The sequence below is a fragment of the Pinus tabuliformis genome, chromosome 2_1 (genome assembly GCF_031772625.1).
Source record: "Pinus tabuliformis cultivar Carrire ecotype Pingquan chromosome 2_1, CPIR1, whole genome shotgun sequence".
NCBI classification, from domain to species: domain Eukaryota; kingdom Viridiplantae; phylum Streptophyta; class Pinopsida; order Pinales; family Pinaceae; genus Pinus; species Pinus tabuliformis.
This window is the reverse complement of record NC_142299.1, coordinates 24,770,104-24,794,201: the sequence shown is the minus strand read 5'-3', so window position 1 is coordinate 24,794,201 and position 24,098 is coordinate 24,770,104. Positions and strand designations below refer to the sequence as shown.

General features: G+C 49.9%; 1 non-coding gene and 5 pseudogenes across 1 annotated transcript; all 6 read left to right on the top strand.

Annotated features, from left to right (window-relative positions):
• The first annotated feature begins 3,015 nt into the window (after nucleotides 1-3,015).
• On the top strand, nucleotides 3,016-3,134 carry LOC149198513 (5S ribosomal RNA; annotated as a pseudogene).
• A 10,009-nt stretch (nucleotides 3,135-13,143) lies between these two features.
• LOC149198512 (5S ribosomal RNA) lies at nucleotides 13,144-13,262 on the top strand (annotated as a pseudogene).
• Nucleotides 13,263-13,994: 732 nt separating this feature from the next.
• Nucleotides 13,995-14,113, top strand: LOC149198511 (5S ribosomal RNA; annotated as a pseudogene).
• A 732-nt stretch (nucleotides 14,114-14,845) lies between these two features.
• LOC149198510 (5S ribosomal RNA) lies at nucleotides 14,846-14,964 on the top strand (annotated as a pseudogene).
• A 737-nt stretch (nucleotides 14,965-15,701) lies between these two features.
• On the top strand, nucleotides 15,702-15,820 carry LOC149198509 (5S ribosomal RNA; annotated as a pseudogene).
• Nucleotides 15,821-22,485: 6,665 nt separating this feature from the next.
• LOC149198508 (5S ribosomal RNA) lies at nucleotides 22,486-22,604 on the top strand. Its single transcript, XR_016254004.1, has one exon. It is a non-coding gene; the product is annotated as a 5S ribosomal RNA (ribosomal RNA).
• The last annotated feature ends 1,494 nt before the right edge of the window (nucleotides 22,605-24,098 follow it).

Sequence of the window (24,098 nt, the reverse complement as noted above, 5' to 3'; positions counted from 1 at the left end):
AGGTGACATAGGCAGTGATAGACTTATTGAAGAAAGACAAGAGGTGGAGTTGGACGAGCAAATGTCAAGAGGAATTTGATGACTTGAAGAAGAGGATGATTAGACACTGAAGTTGCCTGACTTTGAGAGACTGTTTGAGGTACACACTGATGCTTCGGATTTTTCCATAGGAGGGGTTCTTATGCAGGATGGGCATCCGGTGCCGTACGAGAGTTGGAAGTTGCAGGATAGAGAATGGAGGTATCCGGTCCATGAGAAGGAGATGATTGCCATCATCCACTGTCTTCATGTGTGGAGGCATTACTTGATTGGGAAGCCGTTTGTTGTCAAGACTGATAACGTAGCAGCAAGTTATTTTGCATCACAACCGAAGCTTTCTGGGAAGCAAGCTCGTTGGCAGGACTTCTTGGCAGAATTCGACATGACTATCGAGTATAGACCGGGAAGACACAATGCGGTAGCAGATGCCCTTAGCAGGAAGGGACAACTTGTAGCATTGGAGGGAGAAGATTGAGTAACTAGGAGTAGGAGTCGAGTTCAGATGTCAGAAGAGATGCATAATAAGATCAAGGAAAGTGTTGAAACCGATACTTTGGTGCAGAATATAGTGAAGCAGATAAAGGAGGGGAAGACACGAAAGTTCTTTCTACGAGACGGGTTCTTGTTCTTTCGAAACCGACTCTATGTTCCAAAGTCATCTGGACTTAGGAGGCACCTTTTGAAGGAGTGCCACGACTCGCCATGGGCTGGCCACCCAGGGATGCGTCATTCTTTGGCATTGTTGGAGAGAGGATTCTTTTGGGAGAAGATGTGGGAGGATGTACATACGTGCATCATTTGTCAGTAGGACAAATCGGATACTCAGAGGCAAGGAGGACTGTTGCAACGTTTACCGATTCCAGAGAGGCCATGGATGAGTGTCTCGATGGACTTCATCACTCAGTTGCCATGGTTTCAAGAGTATAATGGGATAATGGTCGTGGTTGATTGTTTTTCCAAGTATGTTGTCTTTGTTCCTACAAAGATGCCTTGTGGAGCCGAGCGGACTGCGGAGTTGTTCTTTAAGAACATATTGAAGTATTGGGGGATGCCATTGAGCATTGTGTCGGATAGAGATCCACGTTTTACAGGAAGATTTTGGACCACATTGTTCAAGTTAGTCGGGACAGAGTTGTTGATGAGTTCGAGTTACCATCCGTAGACAGATGGACAGACCGATAGGATCAACACGTTGCTAGAGGACTACTTGCGACATTATGTGACGGCTGATCAGAATAATTGGCCTGAACTCTTGGATATTGCTCAGTTTAGCTACAATATTCAAAAGATTTCTGCGACGGGGTATAGTCCATTTGAGTTGGTGAATGGACAGATGCCGGTTGCACCGCATACATACGTAGTGACAGGAGGTTTTTTGAGGAGTCCTCATGCGAAGAAGTTCATGAAGGCTTGGGAGGAGACCTTGGAGTTAGCACAGTTGCGCTTGCACGATGTTGCAAGGAGGATGAAAAAGTATGTTGATCATGGGAGACGGGAGGCACACTTCAGTGTGGGAGATATGGTGTTTCTCAGGATTATCAGGGAGCAGTTTCAGCCAGCCAAGGGGACTATGAGCAAACTGACACGGAAGTATGAGGGACCGTTCCGAGTGAAGAAGAGAGTGGGGGAAGTTGCTTACGAGCTAGAGCTTCCACACCATATGCACATGAAGCATCCAATTTTTCATGTGAGTCAGTTGAAGAGATGTAGACTTGATTCAGACCATCCAGAGAGAGCTGAACCGCCGAGAGGACCAGCCGGGATTGTGGACAAGCTAGGACTGGAGTTGGATAAGATCTTGAGCTACAGAACTACAGGGATTGGTTGCCACATGAAACGGGAGTATCTTGTCAGATGGAAGAACGCATCGGAGGAGGAAAGCTGGGAATCAGAGGACTCACTTTGGAGATGGAAGAAGAAGATTGCTAAGTATGAACGGAAGATACTGAGGCAGTCGGGATTGTCAAGGGCGACAATGATTTCCAGTGGGGGAGGATGTAACGCCCTGCGGTTGCATAACCGGGCGCGCGCACTCCGCACTTGGAAAACTGATTAAGGAAAGAAGTGCGAGCGTCCAATGGTGAGGTGCGGTTGTAATAACGTGCACGGGAAAGTGGGCGCTCACATATTTATAGGGCGAGTTGGGCAGCTCGCCACACAAGCCGACCAAGAAGTGTATCAAACGATGGGCAAGCTGACGGTGCAAAGCGTTTGGAGACACAATGGTTGGGGCGCACATTATAACATTTGGAGAGTCGGCCGAGAGGGAAGTCGCCATTGTGGGAGCGTATAAACTCTTGGGCGATGATGGCATTTGGAGCAATCACACTTCGCATCATCTCCTCGCATAAGAGGTAGTGAGAAGGTGCACTTAGAGCCGCAGCAAAGAAGTGTGGATGCGCCCGCCGAGTCGGGCAAGGCAAGGCACGTCGTGCAACGCGGTTGGGGCGCAGGTGGAGGGCATAGTGAGGCGCCCGCCCGCCAAACTTGGTACATGGTCTTGGTTGTAGAGGGGCGTGGGTATGCACGGGTGCGCCTGCCCGTTTGGGCATATGATCGTGTGTTGTTGTATTGTATTTTGGTGAAGTGTTGTGGTGTGACTGCCATGCGCTCTTGCACGGGCGGGCGCCCAACCTCGTTTATGAATGCCGGTGGAGCTTTGCTCCCGGTCATTGTAACATTTTATCATATATAATAAAAGAAGATGTTCTCTTGCATATTGTTGATGTTATATTGCTGTTCTATGTATTATTAATGGATTCCGCACATTAATAATGTAATTTATGTTTATTATGAATTATTGAAGGCGTAGTTCGTAAAGTAAATCTAACAATGGGAAAAGTTGGTTACATAGGCGGTGCCAAACCCGACCAATTTAAGGAAAACATAATTGGGGACGTGATAATGGGTGGGTGCCATGCCGTGCGCGTGGCTCGGCGGTCTCCCTTGAAGAGGGGGAGGGGGCGAGATCTTTGTGGGTGCGATCATACCAGCGTTAATGCACCGGATCCCATCAGAACTCCGCAGTTAAGCGTGCTTGGGCTAGAGTAGTACAGGGATGGGTGACCTCCCGGGAAGTCCTAGTGTTGAACCCTCCCCCCTTTTTGTGTGGTGCGGCGGAGCCAATGGAAGTGATCCTTGCGGGTGCGATCGCGCCGGCGTCAGTGCGGAACTCTGCGGTTAGGCACGCTTGACGGTTTTATTGGGTCGCGTCGCATGTTCGTCTCGTTTTGCGACGCGGGGCTACCTATATATTGATGCGCAATGGAATCCCGCAAATGAGGAGGTCGCCCGAGCATTAAGGGGGGAGGGGGAGCACCACTGAGGGAAACATAGGACTGCTCTGAGGGAAACTCGAGAACAGGGCACGGTTCATCACCTTAGTCGGAAGTCACGAGCGGGATCGCAGTGCATGGCGGCAATGGGTGATGAATCTAGGACCGTTCGCGTTACTGTAGCGAAGATGACGCGGGGGAGAGTAGGTAAGAGGTTTATTAAATCGTATCTGCTTTTTGTGGTAATTCGAATTTGGGAAGAACCGCGGATCGCGCACAGAAAGGCAGCACGAGCTCCACGCAGCGCCGTCGGTGGTAGCGGAACTTACACCTTTTTCTCCCCTCTCTCTCTCCTTTCCTTCCCTGCCCCCCTTCGTTCTTCCCCTGGTTTGCTGGCTCCCCGCTGGGCGGGGAGCGCCGCCAAGTCGGGGAAGAGGGCGAGCTCCCACATTTTGGCGAATGGCGTCAGACGGAGGGCCATGGGTGGGCGATATGCCTTGCGCGTGGCTTGGCGGTCTCCCTTGAAGAGAGGGAGGGGGCGACATCTTTGCGGGTGCGATCATACCAGCATTAATGCACCGGATCCATCAGAACTCCGCAGTTAAGCGCGTTTGGGCTAGAGTAGTATTGGGATGGGTGACTGTTACACAGTAATTTATCACTGCCTTCCTGTCAGTCACCCTGCTGTGTCCAGAAGTCACAATCACTAAGTGTTTGATCCCTGAACTGGCTTAAAACCCATTTTTCCAAAGTTTTGTGCATCAGCGCGTCTGTTCCTAAAATAACCGCGATGACCAGCGCCTCACAGTGTATCTCGTGCGCTGCCATCGCGGAAGAACATCACTTTTCCGCGATGACGCACAGTGCGGCTTTCCCGTGTTCTTCCGCGCTGACATGACTTGTTCAGTTATTGTTATGTGCTGACAGCGCGGCAGTCTCCATACAATCCGCGCTGATCCAGTTTGGGCGAATTTGTTCAAACAACCAGCCTTCCAGATCTCTCCAGGCTTGGTTGTTAGCTTTGTGAATATCGACTCCCTTCTATGGCATGTCTGTTCGACCCTTTGCAACAACTCCCCTTGAAGATAAGCTCATCCTTCCACCTTTTTAGGAGACTCCTTCTCCTATATAAACTTCCACCATTACCATGAGCAGCTAGTTAGAAACTAGTGGGAACTAGCTAGACTTAGCTTGGATTGTACAGGGCTTGTAGTGCTCAGATTGCTGCTATAGGTTTGGTGTGTTAGGAGTGGAAGTGATTCATTGCTTGGGGAAGTTTGTTTGTGACATTTGTGTGAGAGAGAGAGAGTTGTTTGTCTTGGGAGAACCATCCTCAAAGGTGAATGCTTGAGATACATGCTGATTGATCCCTCCTGAGAAGTTTATCGACGTCAGAACATTTGGTTGTACTCTTCTCTATTCTGATTAATAATAGATGACTGCTATTATTGTTCCATTCTCGTTTGTTTATGCAATGGATAAATGTGAATTATGTCTTTTCTGACTGACATATAGTTACTTTTACTAGATTTCACGCTTGCGTTTGCCTTCTCTTCGTGTGTGCAGGTGTCCGTTCGCGGGGATCGCGGAGGACTGTGACCAGCCGAAGCAAAGGAGCGAAGGAGACATCTCTTCGTCCAACGACAGCGCAGGAATCCAAGTAGGTGCTCTTTACTTCTTGTTTAAGTGTAACTAGGAACATGCGTGGCAGCATTGTGTGATTGTTGCTAGACCCCTATTGGGCTAGTAGGGATCGCCTCTATCCGTAGAGGGGATTTACCTCTCCAACAATTTGGCGACTCCGCTGGGGATCAGCCTTTTTGTCTCTTGAGTCCACTTTTGTGTTTGGCTTTGATTGATCTCTTTTTGGGTTTTTGGGATTGTCTTTATTGCTTATGAACTTTCTGGGTGTTTCTGGAAAGCGTCTTTATTATTAAAAAGCTCCTGCCTTTGGTTTGGGAAGTTTTTATTTTGGCTTTCCTTGTTTTTTACTCCCAGCGCGTTTTATTTCGGAACAGTCGCGCTGACATCGCGACTCTGTTCTTTGGTTTTCTCTTCATCGCGCCTGTACGTCTAACAGCCGCGCTGACCTCGTTTTCAAGGGCAGCGCGCTTTATTCGTGTTCTTCCGCGCTGACATTGCGCCCACTCTTCTTTGTGATTTTGGTCGTCGCGTCTGTGTGCCTTATATCCGCGCTGACCTCGTTTCTTCTAGGGCAGCGCGCCTTTTCCCTGACTTTCCGCGCTGACGTCGCAAAGTTGCTGAAGGCCTCCCCCTGTCAGCGCCAAGTTGCTGAAGGCCTCCCCCTGTCAGCGCCAAGTTGCTGAAGGCTACCCGCGCTGAGCCTGAAAAACTCATTTTTGTCCAAATTGACCTCCTAAACCTCTTGCTGTGACTTTCCCTTCTTCTCCCCACTTGTCTGATGACTTGTTTTTTCACTCTCTGAACTTTGAACTGTTTGATTACGGAGCTCAACTCCATAGGGTTTCGTTTTGCTTGGTTTTAAGTTTGCAAACAACTTCCCTTCTAGCTGCTTGGTTCGTGTGTTCATCCTTACTTTTGCGATTGCTGGATTGTGTTTGGGTCTCTAATTGACTGGTTGCGACTCTGGTCCGTCGGATGTTTGCTTTTCTCTATTGATTGCGCACTCTGAACCCTAGGACATCTAGTGGCCGTGTGTGTGTCAAGCCTCCCGTGAGGATCCCTGTTTTCTTGATTGACCAGCTCGTTCTAGACTCGTTTTCGCATTTTTTCAGTGATTGTCAGAGTGTATTGGATTGTGCTTCCAAGTGGTCTTTTTCGCTTCCTCCTTGCTTGCGATCCTTGCTTGTTTTGCAGAGCTTAGATCACATAGCTTGTGCATTGCCTTGTTTCCTTTTGATTTCGAGACTTTGGTTGAGTGTTTTCGGGAACTTTGTGTGCTCTCATTAAGTAGTTTACTTGGTGTTCAGGTTCCTCCAAATTCCTTTAGGTGTTTTATGTCACTAAAAAAGAAAACGAATTAGTAGCTTGCTTTAAAATTCGAAAAGGAAAAGAACATTTCATTGATTTGCATTTTCAAAAGAAAAGTTTCCTTTCCTCGCTTTAGTTGCATTTAGCTGCTTGTTTGTTTGTATTCGTTTTGTTTAAAAAATTCTTTGCTCTCTCGTAGCTAGAATTCATCAAACGAAACAAAATTCTTTTGCATATAGATTGCATCTAAGTAATTGTGAGCGAACATACGATAGAGCTTGAAATTGAAACTTAATCTCAAGATCAACTATAAAATGAACCAAATGAATCTAAAAATGCATTGGAACTAAACGAAAATATTTAGAGGTCTAGGTTAGAGACGTGTTCCGGCGTCTTAAAACATAGTCACTGTTGTTTCACATTAGGTTGGGTGATTCCTCCTTCTGTGACTCGATAGTGGTCTAACATGGACTGCGCTCCCACGTACCGTCGCGTATATAGGGAGACCCCACTAGGCTCTTATCCTTTATCCTTAGGAAGCCGAGTCGGCCGCCCTACGATTCGCAATGCAGTGAACACAGCATTCACGAAGATTGACCACCCGTACCCTAAAAAGTATTCTGTGGTTTTGCGAAGAGTTTGGCACACCCTCTACCTAGAGTTCCAGAGCAGTCGCTTTTGATCCTTTTCGGACTCCCTAAACGAAAAGGTGCCTGTGAGCGTCTTGTCACTTCGTGCTCATTAAACATTCGAAGGAGACTGGAGTCATCTTTGTCCTTTTCTCGACTCCTGAAATATGAAAAGGTCAAGTTTGGTCCTTGCGTCTTAAAATTAATTTGGCCACGATAACATCACCTGGTTAGATCTTGTGTGCGTTAGCTTGAGTAGGTTTCGTTTTCGTTTGCTATGGCAACTTTTCCAGGATTCACTAACCCAGGTTCCCCCTCTGATGGGAACCCAGGACAATTCCCTCCTCTTGGGAATGTTGGTGCCTCGTATATGGCGACGTTGTCCCTACCAGGGTTAACTGTCGGGTTGCCTGTGTGGTTGTTTTCAACCTCTTTGGTCTCTACCGTATCGGCTGTTAGTCCATCAGTCCCTCCACCTGAACAACATCATGTTGATCCTAAGGTGGATCTCTCCCCTTCGACGCCTACCTCTACGTCTTCCTCTTGTACTTCGCCTGGTGAAAGTCTCGATTCGCATAACCAGGTGGCTAAGAAGAAGAAGAGGAAGACCAAGAAGAAGAAGTCCCCTAAGGGAGAGCCTACACACATAGTCCCCCCCTCAAGTCCAGCTATCCACTCCACTATACCTGAAGTCGGGTCACCTTCTGCTCCTCCGCGGAAGGTCAAGTTTCCTTGTCGATTATGCAAGGAGGACCATCTGCTTCGTGATTGTCCTGGCATTCCCAAGGTACTAGAAGTATGGTCTCACGATCCGGCCCGCCCTTCATCGTCCACTGATGATCATGGCGATGCTACCTCATCAGTTGGGAATGGTAAGGAGAAAGGGAAGTTTCGAATCCCCTGTCGACTTTGTGAAGGCAAACATCCCCTTCACCTTTGTCCACTCATGGATAAAGCCTCTGCTGTGTTGGAAAGTCTTGCTGCTCCCCCGAATCCATTTCCCGCCGGTTATCAACGTCTTTCTACAATTGTAGATCGCACCCTTGTTGACAAAGAGATTGCTTCAGATTCCTCTCTTGTCCAGGCTCCTCTTCCCGAACCTGGCTGTCCCCAGCCTGTTCCAGACCCGCCGTTGGTCGGAAAGAGTGTTGATTCGAGTTCCCCCCCTCTCGAGCACTCTATTTCGGAAGAGCAAAATTCTCATGTTCTTCTCGTCTCGGCAAATCCTCCGGAGCCTGATAATGGTGTTTCCACCCCAACCTCTCCCGAGGATTCAGAGTCGGTTCTTTCCGAGCAGGGGGGCAACCATATGGTTCCCCCACCAAGTAGCTCGGTCATTTCCTTTGATTGGAGTCGTTTGACTACCCCTCCCCTTCCATCCCATGTGCCTTTCTGGGTCACCGCCTATGCTTGCAATAAGGCGCTGCCCGGCACTGTGTTAGACGAAGGAGCATCGGTTAGTCTCATGCCCGTTACTACTTGGCGAGCTTTGGGTTCCCCATCGCTTGTACCTGTCGCACCGCATCTCACCGCGTTTGATGGAGGAACGAGTCAGCCATTAGGGATCCTCCCGAAGTTTCCTATTACTTTGGGAGGCAAGACCGTCTATATAGACGTCTCGGTTACCCAAGGTTCTTTAGACTTCAGTCTTCTCCTTGGTCGTGATTATGTGTATGCCATGGGAGCCCTTGTTTCTTCACTTTTCCGTGTGGTTTGTTTTCCACACGATGGAAGAATCGTGACGTTCGATCAATTATCGTTCGTTCGTCCACAAGCCCCTTCGGCGCACTCGTCCTTCCCTCCTGGCTTTCATCCACAAGTTGCATCTGCCTCGCCGCAAATCAACTATGTGGCCACCTACCCCGTGCCCGTACCCAGTGATGACACCATCGTGCATAGTGTCCTGGGGGCATTAGGTCCTGATTTCCAAGATGTCGGCCTTCCCTCCGGAGCCACTTTCTTGGGGGCCTCCACTTCCCGTTCATTATGATGAAGTCTGGATGGAGCATAGTTCTTTTCCTATGTCAAGCTCCTTAAAAAATGAAACTGGGTTTGGTCGGAGCATAGTTCCTTTCCGGTGTCAAGCTCCTTAAAAAATGAAACTAGGCTTGGTGGAGCATAGTTCCTGCTCTTGTGTCAAGCTCGTTAAAAAATGAAACAAGGGTTATGAGGATAGTTCTTTTACTGTGTCAACCTCATTAAAAAATGAAACACCTCCCTTTTCAGATCGAGTCTTTGATTAAGATCTCGTAAAATCCCAGTCGAGTCTTTCCAAGATCTCGAAAGTGAACCTTCATTCCATCCACTTTGTTGAATGCAATGAAGCTTGGGGGGCATGTACCTCGATTTGCGTTATTATGCTGGGGGCATGCGAACTTATAACAAGCATAGTTTTTCGTTTCAAGCTTGTGTAAACATGAAACCAAATCCAAGCAAAGTTCTCCACGGTTCAAGCTTGTGTAAAAATGAACCCATACCCGATTTACATCTCGTGATTGCCATTTTTATTCGCTGAATTCTGCTAGATGAGCCTTGGTTGTTTCATTCCATTGCTACCATCTCTTTGGCCGATCATATGCTCTCACTTGGTTGTTTATCCTTTCCTGAGGAACCGCAGCGATGAGTGGTTTTGATTAGCCAGCCTCTTGACCATTACATGTTTTGAGCAGTTCCACCATTACCGGAACCAGTTGCTACCCTTTATACCACTCGTTCCTCTAGGACGAGTCGCCTTTAAGCTCTTTTCTGACTCGTAAAATATGAAAAGATTGCCGAGTATTTTTCCCTTTTTGACTCGTTAAAGAGAATAAAAATGGAGGTCTGCTTTCAGCTCTTTTCTGACCGTTTAAAGATGAAAAGATTGCCGAGTCCCCCTCTCGACTCGTTAAAGAAATGAGAGGCGGTCACCTTTAAAGCTCTTTTTTCGACCGTTTAAACTAAAAAGATTGCCGGGTTTTTGTCGTTTCGCACTCGTTATTGGCTCTAAAACGACGTACTTCTGACCGCTTTTTTACTTTTTCGGGTCGAAGTCACTATTTACGAAAAGTACTCCTCGATCGTGATGGTCGGGCGGTTCTTTCGAGCATTGTTTTATACTTTTTCGGGCTCGAGAGACACAACTGTACGAAAAAGGACCCCCCTGGAGTCTTCTTTTCTGCTGTCTTTTCAGGCTCTCTAAACAAGAAAAGACGCCGAGTTTTTCCTTTGTCAGGCTCGTTAAACACTTGATGACATCGGATATTTTTCGAGCATATGCTATCCCCGTCAAGCTTGTCGTCCAAAAATAACCGGGGTACCTGCCAGAAATGGTGGGGAAAATGGAACTGTAATCATAGTCGTGTCGGCAGTATGTCACTCTTGAACATGGCACTCTTCTGCTTCGTGTCTGGGTGGGGTCATCTCATTTTGTTTTCACTAGCCTCCATGGGTTTGGGATATCCTATTTGACCTCTCATCTGCTCATTGCCATCATCACCTTATCCTCTGCTCATTTGATGTCAAGTACTGCCAAACCCGTTACAGTGCCGTTATATGTTCAAGAGAAGTTGTCCTCTGCCACAATGCAACCTCGTTCGCTATCTCTCACAAATTATTTTTCCTCTGTCTCGCGTCGATGATGTGGGAAACATTATGGCCCACCTTCGATCAAGGTCCCTTCCTGTCGACTTCAGCTCATTATCCGGGAAGGTGACTTAGAGACTCCCTTCAGGTGCCTTAGAGCCTGCATGCCCTAATGGCAGGTTCTTCGTGTTCGACGCAAGGCTTACATCATTGGCCTTCGATCGAATGATTCCGTGGGTGTTCGACACCAACTCATTGATTCACACACCACGGATTGTACCTATAGTACCTTGGGGACCATTGTCATTATTGGTGGTACCTCTCGCGTCTGTTAACAGTTTTCATCATTGACTGGTAATCAGACGATGTTCACGCATGTTCGACTTCAACTCCTGTATTCACATGCTTGGACTTGTACTTTGTTGGGGTCGAGATGGAGCGCAAGACCCTGGATCCTTGCTTGTTATGGTCCAGGCTGCGATTTTGTGGATAATCATTACGTGACTCATTGATGGATGGCTGCGCCCATACCTGAGTCTTCATGGATGGCTGCGACCATACCTTATCAGTTTTTTGGTCTCTTTGACTGGGTGGCTGCATCCATTCCACAGACCATTCTCGCATGTCTTTTGGATGGCTGCGCCCATGCCTGGACTGCATGTATATGATTGTCAGAGATTTTTCGGTACTTCCTGGTGGTGTTCCAGTTCGGCGTGTGTTGTAAAGCATTTCACCCCTCCCACTCTCTCGGTCTTCATGCTTTAGGGGGCATCTGTTACACAGTAATTTATCACTGCCTTCCTGTCAGTCACCCTGCTGTGTCCAGAAGTCACAATCACTAAGTGTTTGATCCCTGAACTGGCTTAAAACCCATTTTTCCAAAGTTTTGTGCATCAGCGCGTCTGTTCCTAAAATAACCGCGATGACCAGCGCCTCACAGTGTATCTCGTGCGCTGCCATCGCGGAAGAACATCACTTTTCCGCGATGACGCACAGCGCGGCTTTCCCGTGTTCTTCCGCGCTGACATGACTTGTTCAGTTATTGTTATGTGCTGACAGCGCGGCAGTCTCCATACAATCCGCGCTGATCCAGTTTGGGTGAATTTGTTCAAACAACCAGCCTTCCAGATCTCTCCAGGCTTGGTTGTTAGCTTTGTGAATATCGACTCCCTTCTATGGCATGTCTGTTCGACCCTTTGCAACAACTCCCCTTGAAGATAAGCTCATCCTTCCACCTTTTTAGGAGACTCCTTCTCCTATATAAACTTCCACCATTACCATGAGCAGCTAGTTAGAAACTAGTGGGAACTAGCTAGACTTAGCTTGGATTGTACAGGGCTTGTAGTGCTCAGATTGCTGCTATAGGTTTGGTGTGTTAGGAGTGGAAGTGATTCATTGCTTGGGGAAGTTTGTTTGTGACATTTGTGTGAGAGAGAGAGAGTTGTTTGTCTTGGGAGAACCATCCTCAAAGGTGAATGCTTGAGATACATGCTGACTGATCCCTCCTGAGAAGTTTATCGACGTCAGAACATTTGGTTGTACTCTTCTCTATTCTGATTAATAATAGATGACTGCTATTATTGTTCCATTCTCGTTTGTTTATGCAATGGATAAATGTGAATTATGTCTTTTCTGACTGACATATAGTTACTTTTACTAGATTTCACGCTTGCGTTTGCCTTCTCTTCGTGTGTGCAGGTGTCCGTTCGCGGGGATCGCGGAGGACTGTGACCAGCCGAAGCAAAGGAGCGAAGGAGACATCTCTTCGTCCAACGACAGCGCAGGAATCCAAGTAGGTGCTCTTTACTTCTTGTTTAAGTGTAACTAGGAACATGCGTGGCAGCATTGTGTGATTGTTGCTAGACCCCTATTGGGCTAGTAGGGATCGCCTCTATCCGTAGAGGGGATTTACCTCTCCAACAGTGACCTCCCGGGAAGTCCTAGTGTTGCACCCTCCCCCCTTTTTGTGCGGCGCGGCGGAGCCAGTGGAAGTGATCCTCACGGGTGCGATCGCGCCAGAGTCAATGCGGAACTCTGCGGTTAGGCGTGCTTGACAGTTTTATTGGGTCGCGTCGCATGTTCATCTCATTTTGCGACGCGGGGCTGCTTATATATTGATGCGCAATGGATTCCCGCGAATGAGGAGGTTGCCCGAGCATTAAGGGGGAAGGGGGAGCACCACTGAGGGAAATAGAGGACTGCTCCGAGGGAAACTCTGGAACAGGGCACAGATTCATCACCCTAGTCAGAAGTCACGAGCGGGATCGCAACGCGTTGCGGCAGTCGGTGATGAATCTAGGACCGTTCGCGTCACTGTAGCGAAGATGATGCGGGGGAGAGTAGGTAAGAGGTTTATTAAATCGTATTTGCTTTTTGTGGGAATTTGAATTTGGGAATAACCGCGGATCGCGCACGGAAAGGTAGCGCGAGCTCCACGTAGTGCCGTCGGTGGTCGTAGAACTTACTCCTTTTTCTCCCCTCTCTCTCTCCTTCCCTTCCATTCCCCCCTTCGTTCTTCCCCTAGTTCGCTGGCTCCCTGCGGGGCGGGGCGCGCTGCCAAGTCGGGGAAGAGGGCGAGCTCCCGCGCAGCGGTGAACGACGTTGGACGGAGGGCCATTGGTGGGCACCATGCCATGCGTGTGGCTCGGCGGTCTCCCTTGAAGAGGGGGAGGGGGTGAGATCTTTGCGGGTGCGATCATACCAGCGTTAAGGCATCGAATCCCATTAGAACTCCGCAGTTAAGCGTGCTTGGGCTAGAGTAGTACTCGGATGGGTGACCTCCCGGGAAGTCCTAGTGTTGCACCCTCCCCCCTTTTTGTGCGGTGCGGCGGAGCCAGTGGAAGTGATCCTCGCGGGTGTGATCGCGCTGGCGTCAGTGTGGAACTCCGCGGTTAGGCGCGCTTGACGGTTTTATTGGGTCACGTCGCGTGTTCGTCTCGTTTTGCGATGCGGGGCTGCCTATATATTGATGCACAATGGAATGCCGTGAATGAGGAGGTCGCCCGAGCATTAAGGGGGGAGGGGGAGCACCACTGAGGGAAACAGAGGACTACTCCGAGGGAAACTCGGGAACAAGGCACAGATTCGTCACCCTAGTCGAAAGTCACGAGCGGGATCGCAACGCATTGCAGCAGTGGGTGATGAATCTAGGACCGTTCGCATCACTGTAGCGAAGATGACGCGGGGGAGAGTAGGTAAGAGGTTTATTAAATCGTATCTACTTTTTGTGGGGATTCGAATTTGGGAAGAACTGCAGATCATGCACGGAAAGGTAGCGCGAGCTCCATGCAGCACCGTCGATGGTCGCGGAACATATGCCTTTTTCTCCCCTCTCTCTCTCCTTTCCTCCCCTTCCCCCCTTCGTTCTTCCCCTGGTTCGCTAGCTCCCCGCGGGGTGGGGCGCGCCGCCAAGTCGGGGAAGAGGGCGAGCTCCCACGCCGCGAAGAATGGCGTTGGACGGAGGGCCATGGGTGGGCGCCATGCCCTGCGCGTGGCTCAGCAGTCTCCCTTGAAGAGAGGGAGGGGATGAGATCTTTGTGGGTCCGATCATACCAGCGTTAATGCATCGGATCCCTCCAGAACTCCGCAGTTAAGCGAGCTTGGGATATAGTAGTACTGGGATGGGTGACCTCTCGGGAAGTCCTAGTGTTGCACCCTCCCCCGTTTTTGTACGGCGCGACGAAGCTAGTGGAAGTGATCCTCGTGGGTGCAATCGCGCCGACGTCAGTGCGGAACTTCGCGGTTAGGCGAGCATGATGATTTTATTGGTTCGCGTCGCGTGTTCGTCTCGTTTTGCGACGCGGGGCTGCCTATATATTGATGCGCAATGGAATCCCGCGAATGAGGAGGTCACCGGAGCATTAAGGGGGGAGGGGGAGCACCACTGAGGGAAACAGAGCACTACTCTGATGGAAACTCGGGAATAGGGAACGGATTCGTCACCCTAGTCGGAAGTCACGAGCGGGATCGCAGCGCATTGCGGCAGTGGGTGATGAATCTAGGACCGTTTGCGTCACTGTAGCGAAGATGACGGGGGGGAGAGTAGGTAAGAGGTTTATTAAATTGTATCTGCTTTTTGTGGGAATTCGAATTTTGGAAGAACCGCGGATCGCGCACGGAAAGGCAGCGCGAGCTCCACGCAACGACGTCAGTGGTCGCGAAACTTACGCCTTTTTCTCCCCTCTCTCTCTCCTTTCCTTCCCTTCCCCCCTTCGTTCTTCCCCTGGTTCGCTGGCTCCCCGCGGGGTGGGGCGCGTTGCCAAGTCGGGGAAGAGGGCGAGCTCCCACGCCGCGGTGAACGATGTCGGACGGAGGGCCATGGGTGGGAGCCATGCCCTGCGCGTGGCTCGACGGTTTCCCTTGAAGAGGGGGAGGGGGCGAGATCTTTGCGGGTGCTATCATACCAGTGGTAATGTACTGGATCCCATCAGAACTCCGTAGTTAAGTGCGCTTGGGCTAGAGTAGTACTGGGATGGGTGACCTCCCGGGAAGTCCTAGTGTTGCACCCTCCCCTCTTTTTGTGCGACACAGCGGAGCCAGTGGAAGTGATCCTCGCGGGTGTGATCGCGCCAGCGTTAGTGCGGAACTCCGCGGTTAGGCGCGCTTGACGATTTTATTGGGTCACGTCGTGTCGCGTGTTCGTCTCGTTTTGCAATGCGGCGCTGCCTATATATTGATGCGCAATGGAATCCCGTGAATGAGGAGGTTTCCTGAGCATTAAGGGGGGAGGGGGAGCACCACTGAGGGAAACAGAGGACTACTCCAAGGGAAACTCGGGAACAGGGCATGGATTCATCACCCTAGTCGAAAGTCACGAGCGGGATCGCAGCGCATTGCGGCAGTGGGTGATGAATCTAGGACCGTTCGCGTCACTGTAGCAAAGATGACGTTGGGGAGAGTAGGTAAGAGGTTTATTAAATCATATCTGCTTTTTGTGGGAATTCGAATTTGGGAAGAACCGCAGATCGCGCACGGAAAGGCAGCGCGAGCTCCACGCAGCGCCGTCGGTGGTCGCGGAACTTACGCCTTTTTCTCCCCTCTCTCTCTCCTTTCCTTCCCTTCCCCCCTTCATTATTCCCCTGGTTCCCTGGCTCCCCGCAGGGTGGGGCGCACCACCAAGTCGGGGAAGAGGGCGAGCTCCCACGCCGCGGCGAATGACGTCGGACGGAGGGCCAACGGTGGGCGCCATGCCCTGGGTGTGGCTCGACGATCTCCCTTGAAGAGGGGGAGGGGGCGCGATCTTTGCGTGTGCGATCATACCAACGTTAATTCATTGGATCCCATCAGAACTCCGCAGTTAAGTGCGCTTGGGCTTGAGTAGTACTGGGATGGGTGACCTCCCGAGAAGTCCTAGTGTTGCACCCTCCCCCTTTTTTGTGCGGCACGGCGGAGCCTGTGGAAGTGATCCTCGCGGGTGTGATCGCGCCGGTGTCAGCGCGGAACTCCGTAGTAGGCGCGCTTGACGGTTTTATTGGGTTGCGTCGCGTGTTTGTCTCGTTTTGCGACGTGCGGCTGCCTATATATTGATGCGCAATGGAATCCCGCGAATGAGGAGGTCGCCCGAGCATTAAGGTGGTAGGGGGAGCACCACTGAGGGAAATAGAGGATTGCTCCAAGGGAAACTCGGGAACAGGGCACAGATTCATCACCCTAGTCAGAAGTGACGAGCGGGATCGCAACGCATTGCGGCAGTGGGTTATGAATCTAGGACCGTTCGCGTAACTGTAGCGAAGATGATGCGGGGTAGAGTAGGTACGAGGTTTATTAAATCGTATCTGCTTTTTGTGGGAATTCGAATTTGGTAAGAACCGCGGATCGCGCATGGAAAGGAAACTCGAGCTCCACGCAGCACCATCGATGGTCGCAGAACTTACGCCTTTTTCTCCCCTCTCTCTCTCATTTCCTTCCCTTCTCCCCTTCGTTCTTCCCCTGGTTCGCTGGCTCCCCGCGGGGCGGGGCGCGCCGCCAAGTCGGGGAAGAGGGCGAGCTCCCGCGTCGTGGCGAATGACGTCAGACGGAGGGCCATTGGTGGTCGCCATGCCCTGCGCGTGGCTCGGCGGTCTCCCTTAAAGAGGGGGAGGGGGTGAGATCTTTGCGGGTGAGATCATACCAGCGTTAATGCATCGGATCCCATCAGAACTCCACAGTTAAGCGTGCTTGGGCTAGAGTAGTACTGAGATGGGTGATGTAAGGTCCCCGAGTTGAGCCGGGCGCGGTGCGACGAGCGGGCGAGTTGACACGGGCGCGGGCGTGGTTCGACGAGCGGGAAAGTTGACACGGCGGGCGCACATGACGGGGGCGTGGGCGCGCGAGTGGGCAAACGCACACGACGATGCGACGTTTTTGCGAGCCGCTTGCGACGAAAGCCTGAACGACAGTTTACGACACTTGGAGAAATACAAAGAATGAAGAGCGATGGAAGGGAGGTTTATATCCTACGAGCGTGGAGATGATTTGGAGGTTGTCCGACATACTCCAAGGCGTTCAAGGGTGTGATAAAACATAGTTGTGTGGTCGGCCCAAAGGCCACCACACTCCCTTGCCACACATATATATTGGAGCGGCTAAATCTCATTTGCAACAACGAACTTCACCAACAATCTTCGCATATAGGTGCAGAACTACAAGTGCGCAGAGAGGACAAGTAGGAGCACATATCTCATGTGCTAAACTTGGGTCTAAGTCGTACGGTTGTGAGTAGCATTTGGAAAGTCGAAGTTTGGGCAAGGAGTGCCATGGGTGAATTAGAGTGCGGATTTGTGCTGGATTTGGCGAGGGTGTCTTGGTGGCTCGGGTGAGCACCCGCCCATCGTGCAAGGTGTGCACACGGTTGTAAAGGCAGGGTTGCCTTTGATTGTAAAATTGGTTAAGTATGAGACTTGGTCTTGCCAAGACATACTTGTATATTGTACACTGATATTCTTAATATATTATCGGGCAGACTCATTGTTCAGGGAGTTGCCCCTCCCTTTATATTGTGCAATTGTTGTTCTCTTTTATAATTGCTGATGGTAATGAATGAGTATGGGTGTTCATTAGTATAAAGGATAAACATGATATTGCTTGGTTGCGAAACACAAACTAAGTAAGGAAAAAGTATAATAGGAGTAGTCCACGAACATTAGTATTGGTGAAAAGAAAGTGTTCGGTGGTGCTGCACCTCGCTATAAGCGGTTGGAAGACTACCGGAGGTGTAGGGGCGTGACAGGTGGTATCAGAGCTTCGGTTTGAAGCCGGTGAGCAGGGTTGCTCGTGACAGTGGAAAGGGTACTTGCAGGTGAAGGAAGTCGTTTCACACAAGTGGAACAAGGGTTGGTTCAGGTTGCAGGTGACTTGGTGAAGCTTGTTACACAGTAATTTGTCACTGTCTTCCTACCAATCTTCCTACTGTGTCATGAGTCCAAATCATCCATGCTCATGCTCTCTAATGTTGCCAAATGACCCACTTTGCCAAAGTTTCTGCATCATCGCGACTGTTGTCAAAATAAACGCGCTGATGAGCGCTCCAAAACAGACCGAATGCGCTGCCAGCGCGGAAGTACACGTGATTCCCACGCTGGTCGAATTTCATGAGACAGCGCGTCTGTTATTTGTATCTGATCGTGTTGATATGACCTTCTCTGTTATTCAGCAGCGATGTCAGCACTCCAGTGCAGTTGTGAACCCGTGCTGATCCAGTTTGGGCGAGTTTGTTCTAACAGCCAGCTTTCCAGATGACTCCAGACCTAGTTGTTGGCCTTGTAAATGTCGCCTTCCCTTCTCTGGCATGTCTATTTCGTCATTTGAGCCACCTTCCTTGGAGATAAGCTCATCCTCCCACCATTCATGGAGACTCCTTCTCCTATTTAAGCCTCCACCATTGACATGAGATGCTAGTTTTGGAATTCATAGTGCTTTGAGTGTTGCTGCTAGTGTGTGAGCTTGATAGGTAGCTGGTGTGACAAGTGTGGGATTGCTAGAGAGCTAATTAAGGAAGGTTGTGAAGTGTTTCTTTCTTGTGTAAACTTGTGCGAGAGAGAGCTTTTGTCTTGGGAGATCTACTTTCAAGGGTGAATGCTTGAGAGACTTGCTGGCTGGACCCTCTTGAGAAGGATTTGACGTCAGAACTATGGTTGTATTCTTCTTTGTTTATTAATAATAGACGACTATCATTATGGTTCCACTCTTATTGTCTTTATGATGGTATTTGAGTTATATCCTTTCTGACTGATATATAGTTACATCTACTGGATTTTATGCTTGTGTTTGTATCGTTCTTTGCATGTGCAGGTGTCCGTGCACGAGGATCGTGAGGATTGTGACCAGCCGGAGCAAAGGAACGGGAGCTTCAACTCTTCTACAAGTATTAGCGTTGGGATCCAGGTAGGCCTTCATCATTGGTCTTTTATTTGTAATTAGGAACCTACGTGTTAGCGTTGTTTGATTGTTGCTAGACCTTGTTTGGACTAGTAGGGATCGCCTCTGTCCGCAAAGGGGATTTACCTCCACAAAAAAGCTGGTAAAGAATCGTGAAGGATGTCTATCTTGCAGGAAATTGGTTTTGCAACCTTCAAGGAATTTGAAGGGAGTCTACTTGAAGAATCAAGGGAGGTTGAACAAAAGTTTACAGAATGGGGCAAAGGCTTGTTCAAAGCAAAGGATGCTCTTTGTGCCTTGGCCAAGAAAGGGATTTCTGACAGGAATAGGGACGAAGCCTATCAACTTGCGAAGGAAGTGGACTTGTTTGAAGCAGAACTCAAGGAATTGGAGATAAGGCAGAAGTTGATTCGAAAGAAGTGGGAATGGCTAACTCTTGAGGTGAAGCATTCCATAGCTTTGACTCGTAAAGGGAAAGCTGCAGAAGATAAGAATAATGAAGATGCTTCTGTGGGGATGATGCAGATACTTGGTGCTTCTGCTACTATGGAGGTGGCCTCTAGGAGGGATCCTAAGAGGAACAAATTAGAGTATGTTCGAATGAAGGTTGAAGTTGCTGATGTACTCACTATGGTGGATAGTGGGGCTTCTCACAACTTCATGGGTGAAGATACTGCGAGAAGAATTGGGCTGAAATTTGTACCAGCAAAGGCACAAATGAAGACAATGAATTCTCCTCCTATTGAGATTCTTGGTATAGCTGAGAAGGTGGACACTACACTTGGTGAATGGACAGGGAAGGTTGACTTCACTATAGTGCGGATTAATGACTATGAAGCTGTATTGGGGATGGAATTCATGAAACAATTTGATGCTATGATTGTTCCACATTTGAAGAAGCTCTACATTTATGATGGAAGGGAAGATGTACCCATTGGTGTGACAAGACCTGATTTTAAATTGGGAGTGATGCAAATGGAGGATGAGAAGAGAATGGGAGACATGAGTAAGCGATTGTATACTGTTGAGGCAAAGCTTACTGAGCAGTCATTGGTCATCAGGTCACTTTCAGATAGCATCTTGGATTTGTCAAGAAGGCTAGAGTTGGTTGAGGATAATGATGATGGTGAGGAGGTATATGTGAGGCCGGATGTCCAGAAGGAAGACCGGGTTGCTTATCTACAAAGGATGGAGATTGAGGATCCTGATAGATGGATCGAGTTGATTAGTGAGGGAGAGCCTTCAGGCTCTACTCCCTCTACATCTTCTTAGATGGATGAGAAGATGGGGCTCATTGTTAGCTGCTCATGGCAGTGAGTCCCTAAACATGTTGAGCAGGTATGATTGATGGTGCAGGGATGGCTTGGCATCAAGCATCATGACATGTTGCAGATGAGATGGATGGAGTTTCCATGGACCTAAGCATGGATTATGGAGATAGATTCTTGATGAGTCAAGAATGTGGCAGGATGTTTTGAGGAACAACTGATGAGGACATGAGGATGTTCACTCTCATGGTTTGAGCGTGACAGTTGGATTAGCTACCCAACTAGTTCAGACATGGGGTCGCGAAGTGTGCAGAAATATGTTAGCATTGTGTTGGAGTATCATGACAGAGGTTCACATTAATGACACATGATGAGGTCGACACGAGATGTTGCAGTGGAGATTGTGACAGAGGGGTCGATGATCATGGATCGAGATGATATCTGATGGAGGACATACCGTTGAGGTGTATACCTTGGTATGGAGTACTTGGTGGTAGTTGGTCACTAAGTTGGAGACATGATGGAGATGGAGTTCTACATATGTTGCAGGGATGTTTGCCTTATGTGGAGGAGTTGACATCATGGATAGTGATGATCTTGGTGGATGGCTACCGAGATGGTATGTTGTCGAGGACGACAATGATTTCAGGTGGAGGAGGATGTAAGGTCCCCGAGTTGAGCAGGCGAGCGCACACGATGGGCGCGCGGGTGAGCGCACAGGGCTGGCGCGCGGGCAGGCGCGCAGGCGGGCGGACACACACGACGATGCGACGTTTCTGTGAGCCACTTGCGACGAAAGCCTGAACAACAATTTACGACACTTGGAGAAATACAAAGAATGAAGAGCGATGGAAGGGAGGTTTATATCCTACGAGCGTGGAGATGATTTGGAGGTTGGCCGACATACTCCAAGGCGTTCAAAGGGTGTGATAAAACATAGTTGTGTGGTCGGCCCAAAGGCCACCACACCCCCTTGCCACACATATATATTGGAGCGGTTAAAGCTCATTTGCAACAACAAACTTCACCAACAATCTTTGCATATAGGGGTAGAACTAAAAGTGTGCAGAGAGGACAAGTAGGAGCGCATATCTCATGCGCTAAACTTGGGTCTAAGTCGTACGGTTGTGAGTAGCATTTGGAAAGTCGAAGTTTGGGCAAGGAGTGTCGTGGGTGAATTAGAGTGCGGATTTGTGCCGGACTTGGCGAGGGTGTCTTGGTGGCTCAGGTGAGCACCCGCCCATCGTGCAAGGTGTGCACACGGTTGTAAAGGCAGGGTTGCATTTGATTGTAAAATTGGTTAAGTATGAGACTTGGTCTTGCCAAGACATACTTGTATATTGTAAACTGATATTCTTAATATATTATCGGGCAGACTCATTGTTCAGGGAGTTGCCCCTCCCTTTATACTGTGCAATTGTTGTTCTCTTTTATAATTGCTGATGATAATGAATGAGTATGGGTGTTCATTAGTATAAAGGATAAACATGATATTGCTTGGTTGCGAAACACAAACTAAGTAAGGAAAAAGTATAATAGGAGTAGTCCACGAACATTAGTATTGGTGAAAAGAAAGTGTTCGATGGTGTCGCACCTCGCTATAAGCGGTTGGAAGACTACCACAGGTGTAGGGGCATGACAGATGACCTCCCGGGAAGTCCTAGCGTTGCACCCTCCCCGCTTTTTATGCGGCACAGTGGAGCCATTGGAAGTGATTCGCGCGGGTGCGATCGTGCCGACGTCAGGGCGGAACTCCGCGGTTAGGCGCGCTTGACCGTTTTATTGGGTCGCGTCGCGTGTTCATCTCATTTTGCGACGTGGGGTTGCCTATATATTGATGCGCAATGGAATCCCGCGAATGAGGAGGTCGCCCGAGCATTAAGGGGGGATGGGGAGCACCACTAAGGGAAATAGAGGACTGCTCCGAGGGAAACTCGGGAACAGGGCACGGATTCATCACCCTAGTCGGAAGTCATGAGCGGGATCGCAGCGCATTGCGGCAGTGGGTGATGAATCTAGGACCGTTTGCGTCACTGTAGCGAAGATGATGCAGGGGAGAGTAAGTAAGGGGTTTATTAAATCGTATCTACTTTTTGTGGGAATTCGAATTTGGGAAGACCCGCGGATCGCGCATGGAAAGGCAGCGTGAGCTCCACGCAGCACCGTCGGTGGTCGTGGAACTTATGCCTTTTTCTCCCTTCTCTCTCTCCTTTCCTTCCCTTCCCCCCTTCGTTCTTCCCCTGGTTTGCTGGCTCCCCGCGGGGCGGGGCACGCCGCCAAGTCGGGGAAGAGGGCGAGCTCCCGCGCCGCGGTGAACAGTGTCAGACGGAGGGCCATGGGTGGGCGCCATGCCTTGCGCGTGGCTCGGCGGTCTCCCTTGAAGAGGGGGAGGGGGCGAGATCCTTTGGGTGTGACCATACCAGCGTTAATGCATCGGATCCCATCAGAACTCCGCAGTTAAGCGTGCTTGGGCTAGAGTAGTACTGGGATGGGTGACCTCCTGGGAAGTCCTAGTGTTGCACCCTCCCCCCTTTTTGTGCGGAGCGACGGAGCCAATGGAAGTGATCCTCGCGGGTGCAATCGCGCCTGCGTTAGTGCGGAACTCCGCGGTTAGGCGCGCTTGACGGTTTTATTGGGTCGTGTCGCGTGTTCGTCTCGTTTTGTGACGCAGCGCTGCCTATATATTGATGCGCAATGGAATCCCATGAATGAGGAGGTCGCTCGAGCATTAAGGGGGGAGGGGGAGCATCACTGAGGGAAACAGAGGACTGCTCCGAGGGAAACTCGGGAACAGGGAACGGATTCATCACCGTAGTTGGAAGTCACGAGCGAGATCGCAGCGCGTTGCAGCACTGGGTGATGAATCTAGCACCGTTCGTGTCACTGTAGCGAAGATGATGCGGGGAGAGTAGGTAAGAGGTTTATTAAATCGTATTTTCTTTTTGTGGGAATTCGAATTTGGGAAGAACCGCGGATCGCGCATGGAAACGCAGTGCGAGCTCCACGCAGCGCCGTCGGTGGTCGCAGAACTTACTCCTTTTTCTCCCCTCTCTCTCTCCTTTCCTTCCCTTCCCCCCTTCGTTCTTCCCTTGGTCCACTGGCTCCGCGCGGGGCGGGCATGCCGCCAAGTCGGGGAAGAGGGCGAGCTCCCGCGCCGCGGTGAACGACGTTGGACGGAGGGCCATGGGTGGGCGCCATGCCCTACGCGTGGCTCGGCGGTCTCCCTTGAAGAGGGGTAGGGGGCGAGATCTTTTTGGGTGCGATCATACCAGCGTTAATGCACCGGATCCCATCAAAACTCCGCAGTTAAGTGCGCTTGGGTTAGAGTAGTACTGTGATGGGTGATGTCACGCCCCCAATTCTTTTTTCCTTAAATTGGCTAGGTGCGGCACCGCCTAAGTTACCAAATATTTCCATAGTTAGATTAACTTTACGAACTACGCCTTCAAAAATTCATAATAACCATGAATTAACATTATTAATGTGCGGAATCCATTAATAATACATGAACAGCAATAATAACCTAACAATATGCAAGAGGAAATCTTCTTTTATTATATATGAATAAATATTACAATGACCGGGAGCGATGCTCCACCGGCGTTCATAAATGAGGTTGGGCACCCGCCCGTGCAAGAGTGCACGACGGTCACACCACAACACTCCACCCAAAATACAATACAACAACACACGATCTTATGCCCAAACGGGCGGGCGCGCCCATGCACACCCGCGCCCCTCTACAACCGAGACCGTGTACCATGTCCGGCGGGCAGGCGCTTCACTATGCCCTCCACCCACACTCAACTGCGCTGCACGATGTGCCTTGCCTTGCCCGACTCGGCGAGCGAATCCACACTTCTTTGCTGCGGCTCTAAGTGCGCCTTCACACTTCTCCTTGTGCGATGAGACAATGCGAAGATTGCTTGTCCAAATGAGCGCATATCCAACTTTTTTATATGCCTCTCCAACGTGTGGTGACCTCCAACTGGCCGACCCTTCAAACGCCCAGCCAGCGC